The following is a 14,600-nucleotide window of genomic DNA, read 5'->3' as shown; positions in this document are numbered from 1 at the left end:
AGAGTATGCAAACAAAATTAAACAAATTCATTGTTGGGGCCAACCTCTCCTAGCATTGGCACCCGCCTTTTGAAAAGGGATTTAAATTAATTTAAATAAATTATTTTCTGGCTGACCCCCCGTTGGTTGTGCCCATCTTGGTTGGGGAAGAAAAAATTCGCAGCAGAAAGAGACCAGATTATTGGAGCAGATTTCATGCGTTATTTCAGATTCTCGTGCATACATTAAAGAATCAATTGCAGGTCTAATAGTTAAATTGATCAAGCAGACCCTAGTGCATACAAAGAGCAGATTGAAAAAGTTGAGTGAATCTGCAGCTAGTTCAAATCTTTCACGTTGAGTGCCTCTGTGATGCATTATGTTTCACCTTCTGGGAGTGCCATGGTGAGTGTTATTCCATGACACAGATATCAACAAGGAGTCCCCCCTAGCTAAGAGGGAGTGTTGATGTATATATATGCGGGAGTCTCCTTGGGGACTGATTCCACCAAATATGCAATTGACCTTCGGCCTTGCATATTTCATGTTGCCCGATAATTATCTAAGATGTGCGATTTCTTCATTGTGTGCAAAATAAATATAATAAATATATTTATTAAGGGGGGGCGACTTTTGGGAAAGTCCGCCACCCTTGATGGAAGGATACTTTGCTTTGTATGGATTCAATCTAAGGGAGCCGACTCTTCATGGAGAGTGACCTTGTACGGGTATAAAGGGAGATCGATTGATTTCTCCTTGGAATTCGAATTACACACCAAGCAGACCGAATAAGATACACAGCAGATCGAACTTCTAAGGCAGATCATATATCTTTATCAGCAATTTGTATATCCTCTTCAGCAGTCCGTGGATTATCTTGTGATCATCAAACAGCACATTCAGATCAGACTGTGTGTTATCAAGTGTTTGCTTCTAGCTTCAAGGAGTGAAGCGAATCTATTGTAAAGACAATTTGTTTTCTGATAAATATAATAAGAGACAATTTGTTGCTGAGTTATTCACCTTCAAGTTGGAAGGTTTTTCCATGGTATATGCTGTGCAAACTTGTGTAAATTGTCTTATTCTGCATTGTTCTAAATCTGATCATAAAATAACAAACTTTAGTTCACATTGTTGAGAATTATTGGGACACCCCACCCTAGAGTAAAGATAAAACATATCTTGGTTCAAATTTGCAAGCTGAATAAATATCATTGTTGTGCATCAGAACTAATTATATCCTAGGGAGGATCTAAGGATAACAATCTCCTAAGGTTAGTTTAGGGACCCCACATTGAAAGAATTTGAATAAATTTGACATTGCTTGACAACAAGCAATTTTGGAAAGGGTGAACTATCATGTCCCACATAAGGTTAGGGCTTTATAACTACAAATCTGAGCACTAAATAAAATAAACATTTGAAGGTTTAGGGCCAACCTAGAGTTTAGGTGGGCAAATAATAAAGATTATCGCTAAATAATTATGGGTCGACCTTCCTGACCTAGGCGTTCAAATAGAGCATGCAAAGAAAATTAAACAAATTCAATGTTGGGGCTGAATTTAAATAAATTATTTTCTAGGTGATCCCCCTTGGTTCTAGTGCCCATCTTGCGTGAGAAAAAATAAAATTAATTAAATGATAGTTTTGGCTGAGCTGATTAGAAGGGTTGCATCTTTTGGTGAGAGGGCACTCTTGAAGGGTATAAAAGGAAGGTTATTATAATTCATTTGGACATCAATTCATTTTTAAAAACAATTCCTAATTAAGAGTAGATTCACAGGGTAAGAGAGCATACCATTGGAACAAATTTGATGAGGAGTTATTTCAGAATCTTGTGCATACATTAAAGAATCAATTGCAGGGCTAATAGTTAAATTGATCTAAGAGCTAACTGGTGCAGACCCTAGTGCATACAAAGAGCATATTAATAGTAGCAATCAGGCCATAAGATTATATCAGAGTTTTCTATTTATTACAGGCAGTAGTATTCTCATTTCTCTTGTGATATGTATACTTGATGTATGGTTGTAATGTGAATATAATGATGTATTGGATGTATAATCTTTAATAAATTGATATAGGCAATAAGGTGCAATATTTAGACTCTCAATTCAATTGTCAAATCGCTGCAACCAAACATGCAGAGGTTAGTGAAAGGGTACAAGGAGGGGAAACAATTATGAGATCCTCTTCTAAGCACACCACCTCATGTTGGTGACTGATAGACCCATGAGGCCAAGGGAGTGCAAGGAGTGCCCTACCCTTGGGCTTAGAAGGAAGGATGTTTCGGACACCCTATTGTAATTTGCCACAAACCTCTACCATGGTTGACTTGTAAGGACCCTTATATTATGTTCATATATATATATATATATTCCCATAGCCTATTATTGTTAAAAGATTATTGTCTTACAATAAAATTATCCACAATTTATTATTAATATATTTGTTTATTAATGTTGATATTTAATATACTTGTTTAATATAAATATGCATAAATGGTAATTCACAAGCACCGATCTGTATTAAGGGTTAATACGTTTATATTGGAAAGACATGACCCAAGGGACATCTATCCAAGGAATTATGTACCCTTGAAAGAGTCATAGCAAGTCAAATGGTTTGATATACCATTGACCCCCCCTTTCCTCCAGCATTACACACTCATGGAAAAATAAGATGAGGAGAATACAGAAGGATAGGATAAAGAAAACAGGAAGGGAAAGAAAGAGATCGACAGTCACTAAGGCTGAGAAACATTATGAGTATGAGGTTTGTTTACAGAATCGCATGCCACTGTTTTATTGTTAATATAATTTAGCAATGTTAATACAATTAACAAGTGTCACATAGTGGTGAGTACTTACCTTCATAGTATTGTAATAAAAATAATTGTTTAGTTCTTAATTACTACAATTTAAAATTATTATTATTATTTAATTATAATATATTTTAATTATATTTATGTAATATTAATTATAACTCTCACTTTAATAAAATAATACAATATAAATATTATAGTAAAAATATATATTTTTCTTAAAAACATAATCTTAATTTAATTTAAAAACTTATATAATTATAGTTCTAATAAAAAAATTAATTGTAAACTTAATTATTAATTATTAGTTTAATGTTACATAATTTAAATTATATTTATGTAATATTCATTATAACTAATCTTAATAAAATAACTACTAATAATAATAAAATTGTATAATATAAACATTAGAGTGAAAATATGTATTTTTTTAATAACAAAAAAATATAAACTTATGAATAACAGTTATTAAAATATTTTGTATATATTAAAATAATAATAAATAAGATCATGATTTTCAAAAAGTATTATCAAATGGATGATTTCAAGAAAAATTATACAAAATTATATTTATTAAAAAAATACAATAGTTGAGTTAATTTTTTTAATAGAAATATTGTTGTGTAATGCTTGTCATGAAATATTTTTATTTTTATTTAATTAAATAGCTGATAAAATAGAAAAAACATTTTATTTACAATAATTATAGATTAAAAATTTTAAAAACAACTATTTAAACTAGACATTTCTTTTTTAAATATAAAAAAATCCCAAGATAACTTAGAAAATCTATCAATAATTTCTTAATATGTTAATATAATACGCTTATAAATCCCAACAATATAAAAATTTAAGTTTATTTTGAAAACAAAAATAATAATCACTTTTGAGAGCAAATGATTAATTTTCATCTCTCCGTCTTCTACAAAAAAATTATTTATAAAATATAAGTATGCTAGTTATAACTAATTTAATATAAAATTTTATTTATAAAATATAAGTATGCTAGTTATAACTAATTTAATATTTACTTAATAAAAAATATTTTCAATTAAACTCCCCATTTACGAAAATCAACTCTTTTTCCCTCTTTCATTTCAATATTGATATACATCAAATAGTATTTAATATTTAAATTCCAAATATTGTCATTTAATTATTCACTACAATAATCTAGCTTTATAACAATTATTATTATTAATTTATTTTAATATACTTTAAAAATCTAATAATTATAATGATTTTGAATGACCCCATTCATTTGAAATCGTTTTTTGAGAGTTGACAATATTATTTTTTTTTAGAAAAGAGGAATAAAGACAAATTTAGCAAATTTTATAACATGGAAGTTACAAATTTATTTTATGACAAGAATATGTCCACTCATGGTTGTTTTTTTTGAAGTTACAAAACTAATTTGGGAGGAATAAAAGCAAGTTAGGAAAGCACTATGACAAAATTTAATAAATGGAGGAAGTTATAATATTTTTTTTTTGACATATTCTCTTACAACTATTAATTGGAGAATCTCCCTAATTGAAAAATTACTCTTACTAATGGTAAAATTATTTTACATCTTCAAAATCTATAAATTGAGAGGGTATTGTATGCATTTGGAGGGGATTATGAGAAATGTTTTGAAGATTTTATTTTTGTAGTTCTTCTATTTCATATAGATTTTGCAAGATATTTTATTTTGAAATTGAAAAAATGTCAACAATCTTGTAAGAGAGCGAGAGGAAAAGCCAAGAAGAATTCAAAGAGATTTCAAGATCTTCAACAAAAGAGAGCATTATCACATAAGTGGATTTTCCTGCAAATGATTAAGGAAGTTTGATTTATTAAATTTATTTCGTTTTATTTTAAAAATTATAGTCTTTATTTCTTTGTAATATCTTAGGAAGCAAAATAAAAATTTGTTTTTGTCATTTAGAAAAGAAATAAATACTGTTTCTTATTAAGATTTTCTATTAGTTTCAAATAATATTTTAAATTTTGAGTTTTAAATCAAATTTTATTTCAAAAGAATGCTATATATACATTTGTATTCAAAAGGAGGTAAATTAGCATATTATATATTTTAAAAATCTATATGAAATAATGGCGATGGCTTCTGCAACCCATGGGCGATCGTATCACCAGTGGTCTGGGCAAACGTATCCTCTAAGGAATGAACGTCTCAACCCCTTTCATCATCCATGTCCATCATTTGGCACTTCTGCTCATTCTAAGTTGGCCTCAGGTTTCGGATCTTTGCAAATATCAAGCATAGGCCAAAAGTAAGGAATCAAAATACCTCATGGAATGCAGCGAAGGAACCCACAAAGGAAAAATAATGCTCTTCTCCATTTCCAACCAGATGGGTGGGCCTTCCACAACTTTTCACGGTGCGGTGGAGCTATTGCGGCTCCCAATGCAGATAATCCCTAGCCCAGATTGGGCTTAAGGTGGCGACGGGTGCAAACAGTATTCCTCTTTGGAATTTCAAGCAATATGTGCTAGCTCAAAATCAAAAGGGTTTAATGCTCAAAGCAACATTTCTTCCCTCAGGCACGGTAGGGTCCAGAAAGGCCAATACGAATTCCAAATGGCAAGGTTTCTCGCGACTAAAGTCTTGGCGAGGAAAAATGGATCCATCCTTTATCAGAGCTCCTCACCCACAGTTACAACTTGAAGAAAATATGTTGTCAAAAGGATTCTAAACAGAACAAGGAGCTGGATAGAAGAGTCTCTCTCTCATACCCTAAGACAGCCTGGTCGAAGACTTCATCAAAAGAATGGAGTAGGAAGGACCCGAGAAGTGAATTTTTTGTTATGCCATCAGAGGCCATCAACCTTCCATTGGTCTTCTTAAAGAGAAAGCGTTCTTTGCTAAATGGTGTAGTATTGGCAATGACAGCAAAGAAATCATTGCATGGTGGCAACAATCCTTTCCTAGTATGGTCACTACCTGCTCAATTTAGAACGATTCTCTTAATCGAATGCATAGACTCTAGTTTGAAAAGAAGCATACTTCATGGTAGCCCCATTTTTTATCTAGGATCCACCTTTCATTTCATAGACTGGAAACCTGGATTTGATCCACATTCATATAGAATTAGGAGGACTCCAATTTGGCTCATCTTGGTTGGTCTTCCTTCTGAGTTTTGGTGTGTGGAAGCTCTCCTGAAAATTGGAGATGCTTTGGGCTCCCTTCTAGGTATAGAAGAGGACTTCCTCAATGGGAGCCAAGGGGATGTTGCAAATATTTATGTAGATATAGATTTAGACCTAGGCTTCTATGGTGAGCTTGAAATAGTGTCTGAAGTTGGAAGATGGAAACAGAAAGTTAAAAGATTGATAGGTAGATGTCCAAGGAAATGTTTACTGAGGAATCAGATAATCTCGAGAACTTATATGAAAGGTGCATCAGGCCCACTCTTTCAAGAGTCCCGCTTGCTCATCTTGGATGCCTCTCAAGCTAAGGAGGCAATTTTGCAATAGAGCAATGGGAAAGATGCCTCCTTGGAAAAGGATGATCTCAACCCCACCATAGAAGTATCAAATGAATCTCCTCATGAGCTTAACCCTGAATCCCCCCTAGTTCTAATTCATCATTGGGTGATCATAAAAAGTTAAAAAGCTATAAGAAGAAATCCTCTAAAAGGGGATATTGCAAGGTCTTTCTAACTAAATATAAAAAACCCACCAGAATAAGGAAACGAGTTGGGAAAGCCAAAGTTGAAGCATCTGCAAGACTTATGAATCAAAAGAAAACTAAAGTTCAAGCTCTCTCAGACCTCCTCTCAGAGACAGAAAATTTAAAGGAGGAAATTTTACAAGAAATGAATGGGTCCAAGGAGGATAGGGCTCCGGAAGATGAGGTTCATTCACTAAATACAGAGAACTTGCAATTGCCTGGGGTGGTTGAGGCTACTAAAAGCACACCTCCCCCAAATTTACTCCCTCCTCTGTCTTTCAACCCCTCGCCCACGAGTGTCTCTCTCAACCCAAGGCGTCTAAATCTATCTTTGGAGGTCCCTAATTCTTTGGAAGAATCTCCAGTTATTCCCTTTGCATCTCCAGATTTGGGAATAGCTTCAAACATTCAAAGTTTGTTGAGCAACTACATGGAGGAAGAAGTTTATGAGAAAGTCATGGAAACACCCCTGGCTGCCTTATATTCCGAGGTGAAAGAAAAAAGAAAATTGGGTATCAAGCAGCTTAAATTGGGTATCAAGCAGCTTATTGACGGCAATTCTAAACCTGACTTTGGCATTGCTTCCCCTAAGAGAGGAAGAAAATCACTTAGTGAGCACAAATCTTTGGAGGGAGAGGATGATGGTCAACGCAAAATCACATATATTCTGAAAGTAAGGAAGGGTACTACCCTTATTGAACAAAAATGGAAATCTTATTTTGGAAGGTTAGGGGCCTCAATGCCCCTAACAAGAAAAGCTTAATCAAAAGAAGACTTCTTTTGATTAATCCAAATATCATCATGCTACAAGAAACCAATTTTAATTCCCAACAGGCAGAACTCTTTGGTCAATATCTTGGCAATCAATATAGAGATTGCAAAATGGAATCAGTTCAAGCAAAAGGTGTGTTTGGAGGCCTTCTCGTAATATGGAAACCAACAATTTTACAAGTTGAGAGGCTAGCTTTAGACAAACATTGGCTATTGGCAGCTGTTAAAATCCTATCTTCCAATTTTTCCTTCTTCTTGATCAATGTCTATGGACCTGTGTCTCCAACATTGAAACAGGCTTTTTTGTCAGACTTGGATGGAATTATTTCCCAATTTCAAAATGAGAATTTATTTATTGGAGGGAACTTCAATGCTTTTAGAAGTCTGACAAACAAGAGGGGAACTACTCTTAGACTCGGTAAATCCCAACGAGAATTTAATGATTGGGTTGATAGGAATGGGCTTCTTGAAGTGGAGTCCAGAGATAGCATTTTACCTCGAATAATAGAAGGCTGGGGTTCAATAATATCGCAAAAAAGATTGACAGATTTTTTTGGCTGGGTGACTCCTCTTCCTTCCCTTACTCTCTTGAATGCAAAGTCCTCTCGTGCTCAGGATCATATCACTACCCATTGCAATTAAGTTTCCAGGGCTCATCTACTTCTTTTAAACCCCCTTTTAGATTTGAGAATATGTGGACGAAGGACCCAAATTTTATGTCCCTCATCGACCAATGGTGGAAAGAAGGCACCTTTGAGGGCTCCCCATTATATTGCTTTGTTTCTAAACTGAAGTATATCAAAAGGAAGCTTTTAGAATGGAACGTTGAGCACTTTAAAAACATCTTTGCATCCAAGAGAAATATAGAATCTCAATTGGAGGAGTTGAATGAAAAAGTCATTCAAGATGGCATGTCTCAAAAAGAATTTTTAAGAGAGGAGTTATTAGTAGAATATGAAGATATTTTATCCAAAGAAGAGCTATTTTGGAAGCAAATGTCTAGGGAAAGTTGGTTGCAAGCTGGGGACAAGAATACAAAATTCTTTCATAGTGTCACAAAGCAAAGAAGGTCTATAAACAGAATTGACAGAATAGAAATACAAGGAAATCATACAATAGAAGATCCTAAGATCATTCGGTCAAAATTTCTCAGTTTTATTTCAGCCTACTTAATAATGAGGAAGGATCTGATCTTAGGGAACAGGACAAATTTCTTTCAATCATCCCTAAAGTCATCTCAAATGAGCAAAACCAGCAACTAAATGACAACATCACTTTGGAGGAAGTATCAACGGCCTTAAGCCAACTCCCGTCTGATAAAGCCCCTGGTCCGGATGGCTTCCCTACTAGCTTCTTCAAAAAATGTTGGCCAATTGTAGGGTTGGAACTAGTAGAGGCACCTGAATCTTCAAGGAAATCAAGACGCATTCTCAAGGAAATCAACAATACTTACATTGCTCTCATTCCCAAAAAGAGAACGATGTTAGGTTGGGAGATTTCAGACCAATATCCCTTTACAACACAATCTACAAAATTTTATCGAAGGCGCTCACCAACAGACTTAAATCTCTTATGGATAGCATAATCTCAGAAGAGCAGACTGGATTCGTGCCAAGAAGATCAATCCTTGATTGGGTGATTGTTGCTCAAGAAGCAATCCACACACTCCAAAACATCAACAAAGCTAGGATGATTATAAGTTGGATATATCAAAGGCATATAACAATGTCGACTAGAGATTCCTTTGCAAAGTTATGCAGACATTTGGCTTCAACAATCGATGGATTAATTGGATTTTTGAATGCATTTCAACACCAAGGTTTTCTATTCTTATAAATGGGAATCCAGAAGGATACTTTCCATCTTCCAAAGGCATAAGACAAGGGGATCCCCTATCTCCATTTCTTTTCATCATTATGGCAGAGGCTTTGGGCAGAGCAATTAAAGACATGCACAGCAGAGGTTTAATAAAAGGTATCAAAATAGCTAAAAACTTCTCAACTACACATCAACAATTTGTTGATGATAATCTATTGCTGGGAGAAGCCAATCCAAGAGAAGCGACTCATCTCCAGAACATACTTTTTTTTCTATGGTAAGGCTTTGCATCAGGTTATTAACAGAGAGAAGTCTGAAATCTATTTTTTTTCTACCCCTCCCAAAACATAAATCAGAATTTTGAAGATCTTCAGCTACAAGAAAGGGAGCCTTCCTTGTTTCTATCTTGGAATCCCAATTGACAAAGGCCTATGAAATTCAAAACTTTGGGACCCATTAAAGATGAAAATGGAGCATAGCACTAATTCTTGGAAAGGAAAATGACCTTCATAGGAGGGAAGATTGATTAGGCTACAGGCGGTTATCTCGGTGCTTCTCATCTATCTTCTTTCTTACCTTGCTCTGACTGCAAGGATGAACTCTTTCCTAATTCAGAAAATGAGAAAACAAATTTGGCAAAGCTCTGAGGAGAGGCATAGAATTGCCCTAATAGCCTGGGATAAAATTTGTAAACCAAAGACCTTAGGTGGCTTGGGAATTCATAATCAACAACTACAAAATCAAGCTTTAGGAGCTACTTGCGTGGAAGATGGTTAAAGACCCAACAAGAAGATGGGTAAAACTTATGTATGCAAAATACATTGCGGATGGCAATCCAAGCAATTTCATGAGTCATTAATCCGCCTAAAGGATCAAGGATATGAAATTTCATTATTAAATGCAGACCCCTAGTGGCTGACTATATATCTTGGGATGTTCATGATGGCTCTTCATGTCTATTTTGGGAGGATTCTTGGGGGGGCTACCATCCAATTCACAAGAGATTGGCTCAAACCTAATTGGGGAATATACATCAAGGACTATGTTGTTTTTTTCTGAGAAAGATCCCCTTGGGTGGCGTAGCTTTGAGAGGCTCCCTCTCCCTTCCAATGAAGTTGATCAACTCTTGCACTCTATCAAAAATACCCAATTGTTCTTTACAAATAGCCATGATTCTCTAATATGGACCCCATCTAAATCAGGTCAATACACGGCCAAGGAAGGCTATAATCTTGTAGCTAATCAGTTTGAGAAAAATGAATTTGGAATTCATCATAAACTTTTCTGGAGTAGCAGACTCATTCCAAAAGCAGGAGTCTTTGCTTGGTTAGCCACGAGAAAGAAAATTCTCACCTCAAAAAGGTTCAAGAAAATGGGCTTTGAAGGCCCTTCAAGATGCGTTGTGTAAGGCACAAGAGGAATTAGTTGATCACCTTCTTCTTAATTGCCCTTTCTCAACCAGATGTTGGAGGTGGCTTTGTGCTAAGTTGGGATGGAGCACTACCCTCCCTAATAACTTTATTTCCCTTTTCCAAGGATGGCCAATCAGACCTAAAGATGATCTTCTCAGCCCTTTATGGGAAGTCAATCCCTCAAGCCTCATATGGGAGTTATGGAAAGAGTGAAATAGGAGAATATTTGACAATAAAGCCAAGAAGGTAGAGTCAGTTATCAATTCTATTGAAAGCTCCATAGTAGAGAATATTAATTGCAAACTGAGATTTAACCCCAATTCCAACAGGGAATTTACAGACTGGGATGGCAAGACCAGATTTAGATGGAATGGCATTAAAATTCCTCCATTTACTCGTAAGAAGGCCGAAGAAAAGAAGCATTGTTGTTTGGTCTCCACCAAAAGCAGGCTAGTTAAAACTCACTTTTGAAGGTGCATCAAAAGGCAATCTAGGTCCATCTGGCATAGGCTACATTATTAGGGATCACATTGGAACTTTTAAAGGCAAATTAGCTATTCCTATTCCCCTGGATACTAATAATGTGGCAGAATTCAAAGCCCTTCTTATGGGCCTTGTTGAGTGCTCCACAAGAGGCATTAGGGACATTGAAATTGAAGGTGATTCAGTCATAGTGATTAATGCAATTAGAGTTGAGAGTACTCCTAACTGGCGTCTAAAACCTTATTGGAGAAGATTCTATTGACACTGGTTGAGTTTGATAACTATTCATGTAGGCATATTTATAGAGAATCCAATTCGGAGGCAGATTTACTTTCCAAGTTAGCAGTTGAAGGGTCTGGATTAAGATGGTGGACGAATGATACCAATCATAAACAAAAATTTACTAATTGGATTCAGATCGGCTAGCAGAATCAATCGTTGCCTACCCTAACCTATTCTTGCCTTCAGCTTATTGAAGAGATTGGTGCCATCTACCTGATTGTTGAATTGACAAGTAAACCCTGTTCTTTCTCTAGCCACATTTTGAATTTGAAATCTGCACGGTAATATATGCCATTTAATAGAAATAAAGTGGCCAATTGGTTAAAAACTAGCTTTGAGTTATACGGCAACAAGACATTCCTAAATATGGACATCTCGGTTGGTCGAAGAGTTGACGTCTCGGTTAGTCGAAGAATTGACAATTGATGTTTGCCCTCTCCCCATTAGGAATTTGAATTTGAATTTTCAACATTAAGTCATACCATATGAAACAGAAGTATAGCGGCCTAGTTGGTAGCTGAGGTGGAACTCGTCTTTATTTGGAAGTAGGTCGTATTCAATAAGAGTCGTTTGTAAATTCTAATTGTTGGCAAAGATGGCCTTTAAGGTGAAGCTACATTTATGGCTCCCTTAGGTGTGGTTGTCCATGCAAGAAAACAAAGCAGAATTTCAAGGATTGTGTCATCCTTTCCACTCAAAAACAAGGGTCATAGATAAACTCGTTGGCGGTCCTATTCTTCATCTCCACATCAAGATGGTAATTTCTATCTTTGGCAGATCCTTTGCAAGCTATTTTCTCCCAATTCAGCTAGCTTACTTTCATTAAATTGGTATGATGACCTGTCTTCGTCCTAGAGATTTTCTGAGACCTGCTAGTATGTTTCTTGGATTTCCATCTCTCAACGGCACTTGTATTTAAGGCCCCTGTCTATTCCACTTGCTTTGAAAGGCAAAAAGCGAGGAAGGATGAGTTAATGCTCTTCATGTTGTAGTCTTGATTGACGTTTAAGCTAATCCCAAGTCAAGTTGGCCAACCCAAATTGAGGATGACAAGGCATCCCTAAGGGATAAGATAATTAATACTCATTTGATCGCAAGATTGGAATGTCTTATCAAATAGTTCATCACTAAAGGCAACAGACTTTTCTTGAGCGGGATGAATGCTTTCTTTAATGAAGGCACTTCATTCATTTCAATTTATCCTCAGCTCACCGTCCTTATTTTTTCTTAATCTATTCTTCTCTAAGTTGGCTGGCCTTCTTTTTGTGTTGATAACAAGGTTTTTTCTTTCCAAACTCGGCATTGGCTAAATCTTCCAAGATTATCGTCAAGCTATTCACAAACCCCATTTCATGCTTTTGGGTGGATACTCCAATTTCCTTATCCAGCCCTGTTCGACAATGTTGTTTTAAGGAAATAACTGACTTGAGAATCAAGCAAATTCTCCACACGGTTAATCCCTTGGTTATTTTGGCTACAAAAATGGTTTTGGGGTAGGGCCATTTAGACAGGAAGGAATATTATAGGGATAATATGCAGATTTCTTCATGGTTAGTTGCCTCTGTCCTTGATGCAGGCTTCTCAAAACCTCTCACTACCGCCCTTGCTACCGAATTGTTTGAGCCCAAAGTGCTAGGAGGGCTTGATAAGGCCCTATATTATGCCCTACCTAGCTCTAGCGTTTTGAGGTCGGCTGACATTAAAGTTGCCCACGATTTTGGAGACACTATCAATTTTTATCCCCTTCTACTGGATCTCAAGGGGCCTGCTAAGAGAAAGCATAGACAAAATGTAGCAGCAGCAGTAGAATTCTTGAAGTGGAGGATCCTATCGGATCGGTCTGAAGACCTCAATAAGGAGAAATATTTCAAAGAATATGCCACTCTTAATGGCTTCCTACCAGCTACAGAAACAAATGTCCCTCCCCTCCCAAGTGGAGAATCTCAAACAGACATGTCGAATGCTAGTGACAACAGCGGTAGTGGTGGACCGGGCCATGGTAGGGGTCGTGTAGGTGGACGGGGCTGGAGTAGGGGGCAGGGTCGTGCTTCTAGGGCCTTAAACATGTTGTTGGTTCCTTCTAAAAACTGAGAGATATGCATTCCTTTGCTTTTTTCTATCATTAAGTTTTGTAAAGACAAAAACTTTCTAGTCTGAAGTCATTTCAATTTGCTCATGGTGGTTAAATCAATTTGGGTGGTTTAGCCATTATCCTAATCAGCAAGAACTTTTTATTAATATAAAAATCTTGGCTCTACCTTTATCAATAAAAAAAAAATTCAAAAGAAAGCTAATAGTGTTTGAATTTATTCTGAACATGAAACACTAAAAGTTCAAACAACAACAACAACAGCAACAACAGCAACAACAACAGCAACAACAACAACAACAGCAACAACAACAACAACACAAACAACAACATCAACAGCAACACAAACAGCAACAGCGACAGCAACATCAACAACACAAACAGCAACAACAACAACAACAACAACAGTAGCAGCAGCAGCAACAGCAACAGCAACAGCAACAGCAGCAGCAGCAGCAGCAACAACAACAACAACAACAACAACAACAACAACAACAGCAGCAGCAGTAGCAGCAACAACAACAACAGCACCACCAACAGAAGCAACAACAACAACAATAGCAACAACAGCACCACCAACAGCAGCAACAACAGCAACAACAGCAACAACAGCACCACCAACAGCACCACCAACAACATAATTAAACTAATAAATATTATAGCGAAAATATATATTTTAAGAGTATAATCCTAATTTAATTATTAAATCTATATAATTATAATTATAATAATAAATTAATCTTAAACTTATTATTAATTTAAGATTATATATTAATAGTTATTTTATTAAGATAAATTATAATTATAAAACTATATAATATAAGCAATAAAGAGAAAATAGGTTTTTTCATTCTCTAAATGAAAAATATTTAAATTTATGAGTAAATGTTATAAAATAATATTATATATATTAAAATGATTAAAAAGAAAATTATGATTTTTAAAAAGTAGAGATAAAAAATAGAATTGGTTTCAAAAAAAAATCAAACAAAATTATAATTATAAAAGATATGGTTTTTTTTTTATTTACAAATATTTTAATATATATATATATATATGGGAAAGATCAATTTATTTACAAGATTATGAATAAAAATTGATAAAAAAAAATCAAAAAAAACAAACAGGCTTTATCAAGGGCAGATATATCCTCGAGAACCTCATTACGAGCTGGGAAGCCATGGATTGGGTTAGAGCTTCTAACCAAGACACTGCTATGTTTCTACTGGATTTTGAAAAAGCCTATGACCGTGTGGAATGGGA

The 14,600-nt window shown here is 35.2% G+C and overlaps 1 protein-coding gene across 1 annotated transcript in view; it reads right to left on the bottom strand.

Moving 5' to 3' along the window:
• Positions 1–14,600, bottom strand: part of LOC131054889 (mediator of RNA polymerase II transcription subunit 15a) — a 200,523-nt gene that overhangs the window by 1,721 nt on the left and 184,202 nt on the right. The window lies entirely within an intron of this gene.

This window comes from Cryptomeria japonica, chromosome 10 (assembly GCF_030272615.1).
Source record: "Cryptomeria japonica chromosome 10, Sugi_1.0, whole genome shotgun sequence".
Taxonomy (NCBI): Eukaryota; Viridiplantae; Streptophyta; class Pinopsida; order Cupressales; family Cupressaceae; genus Cryptomeria; species Cryptomeria japonica.
The sequence above is the reverse complement of the archived record's forward strand: the minus strand, read 5'-3'. Positions and strand labels throughout refer to the sequence as shown.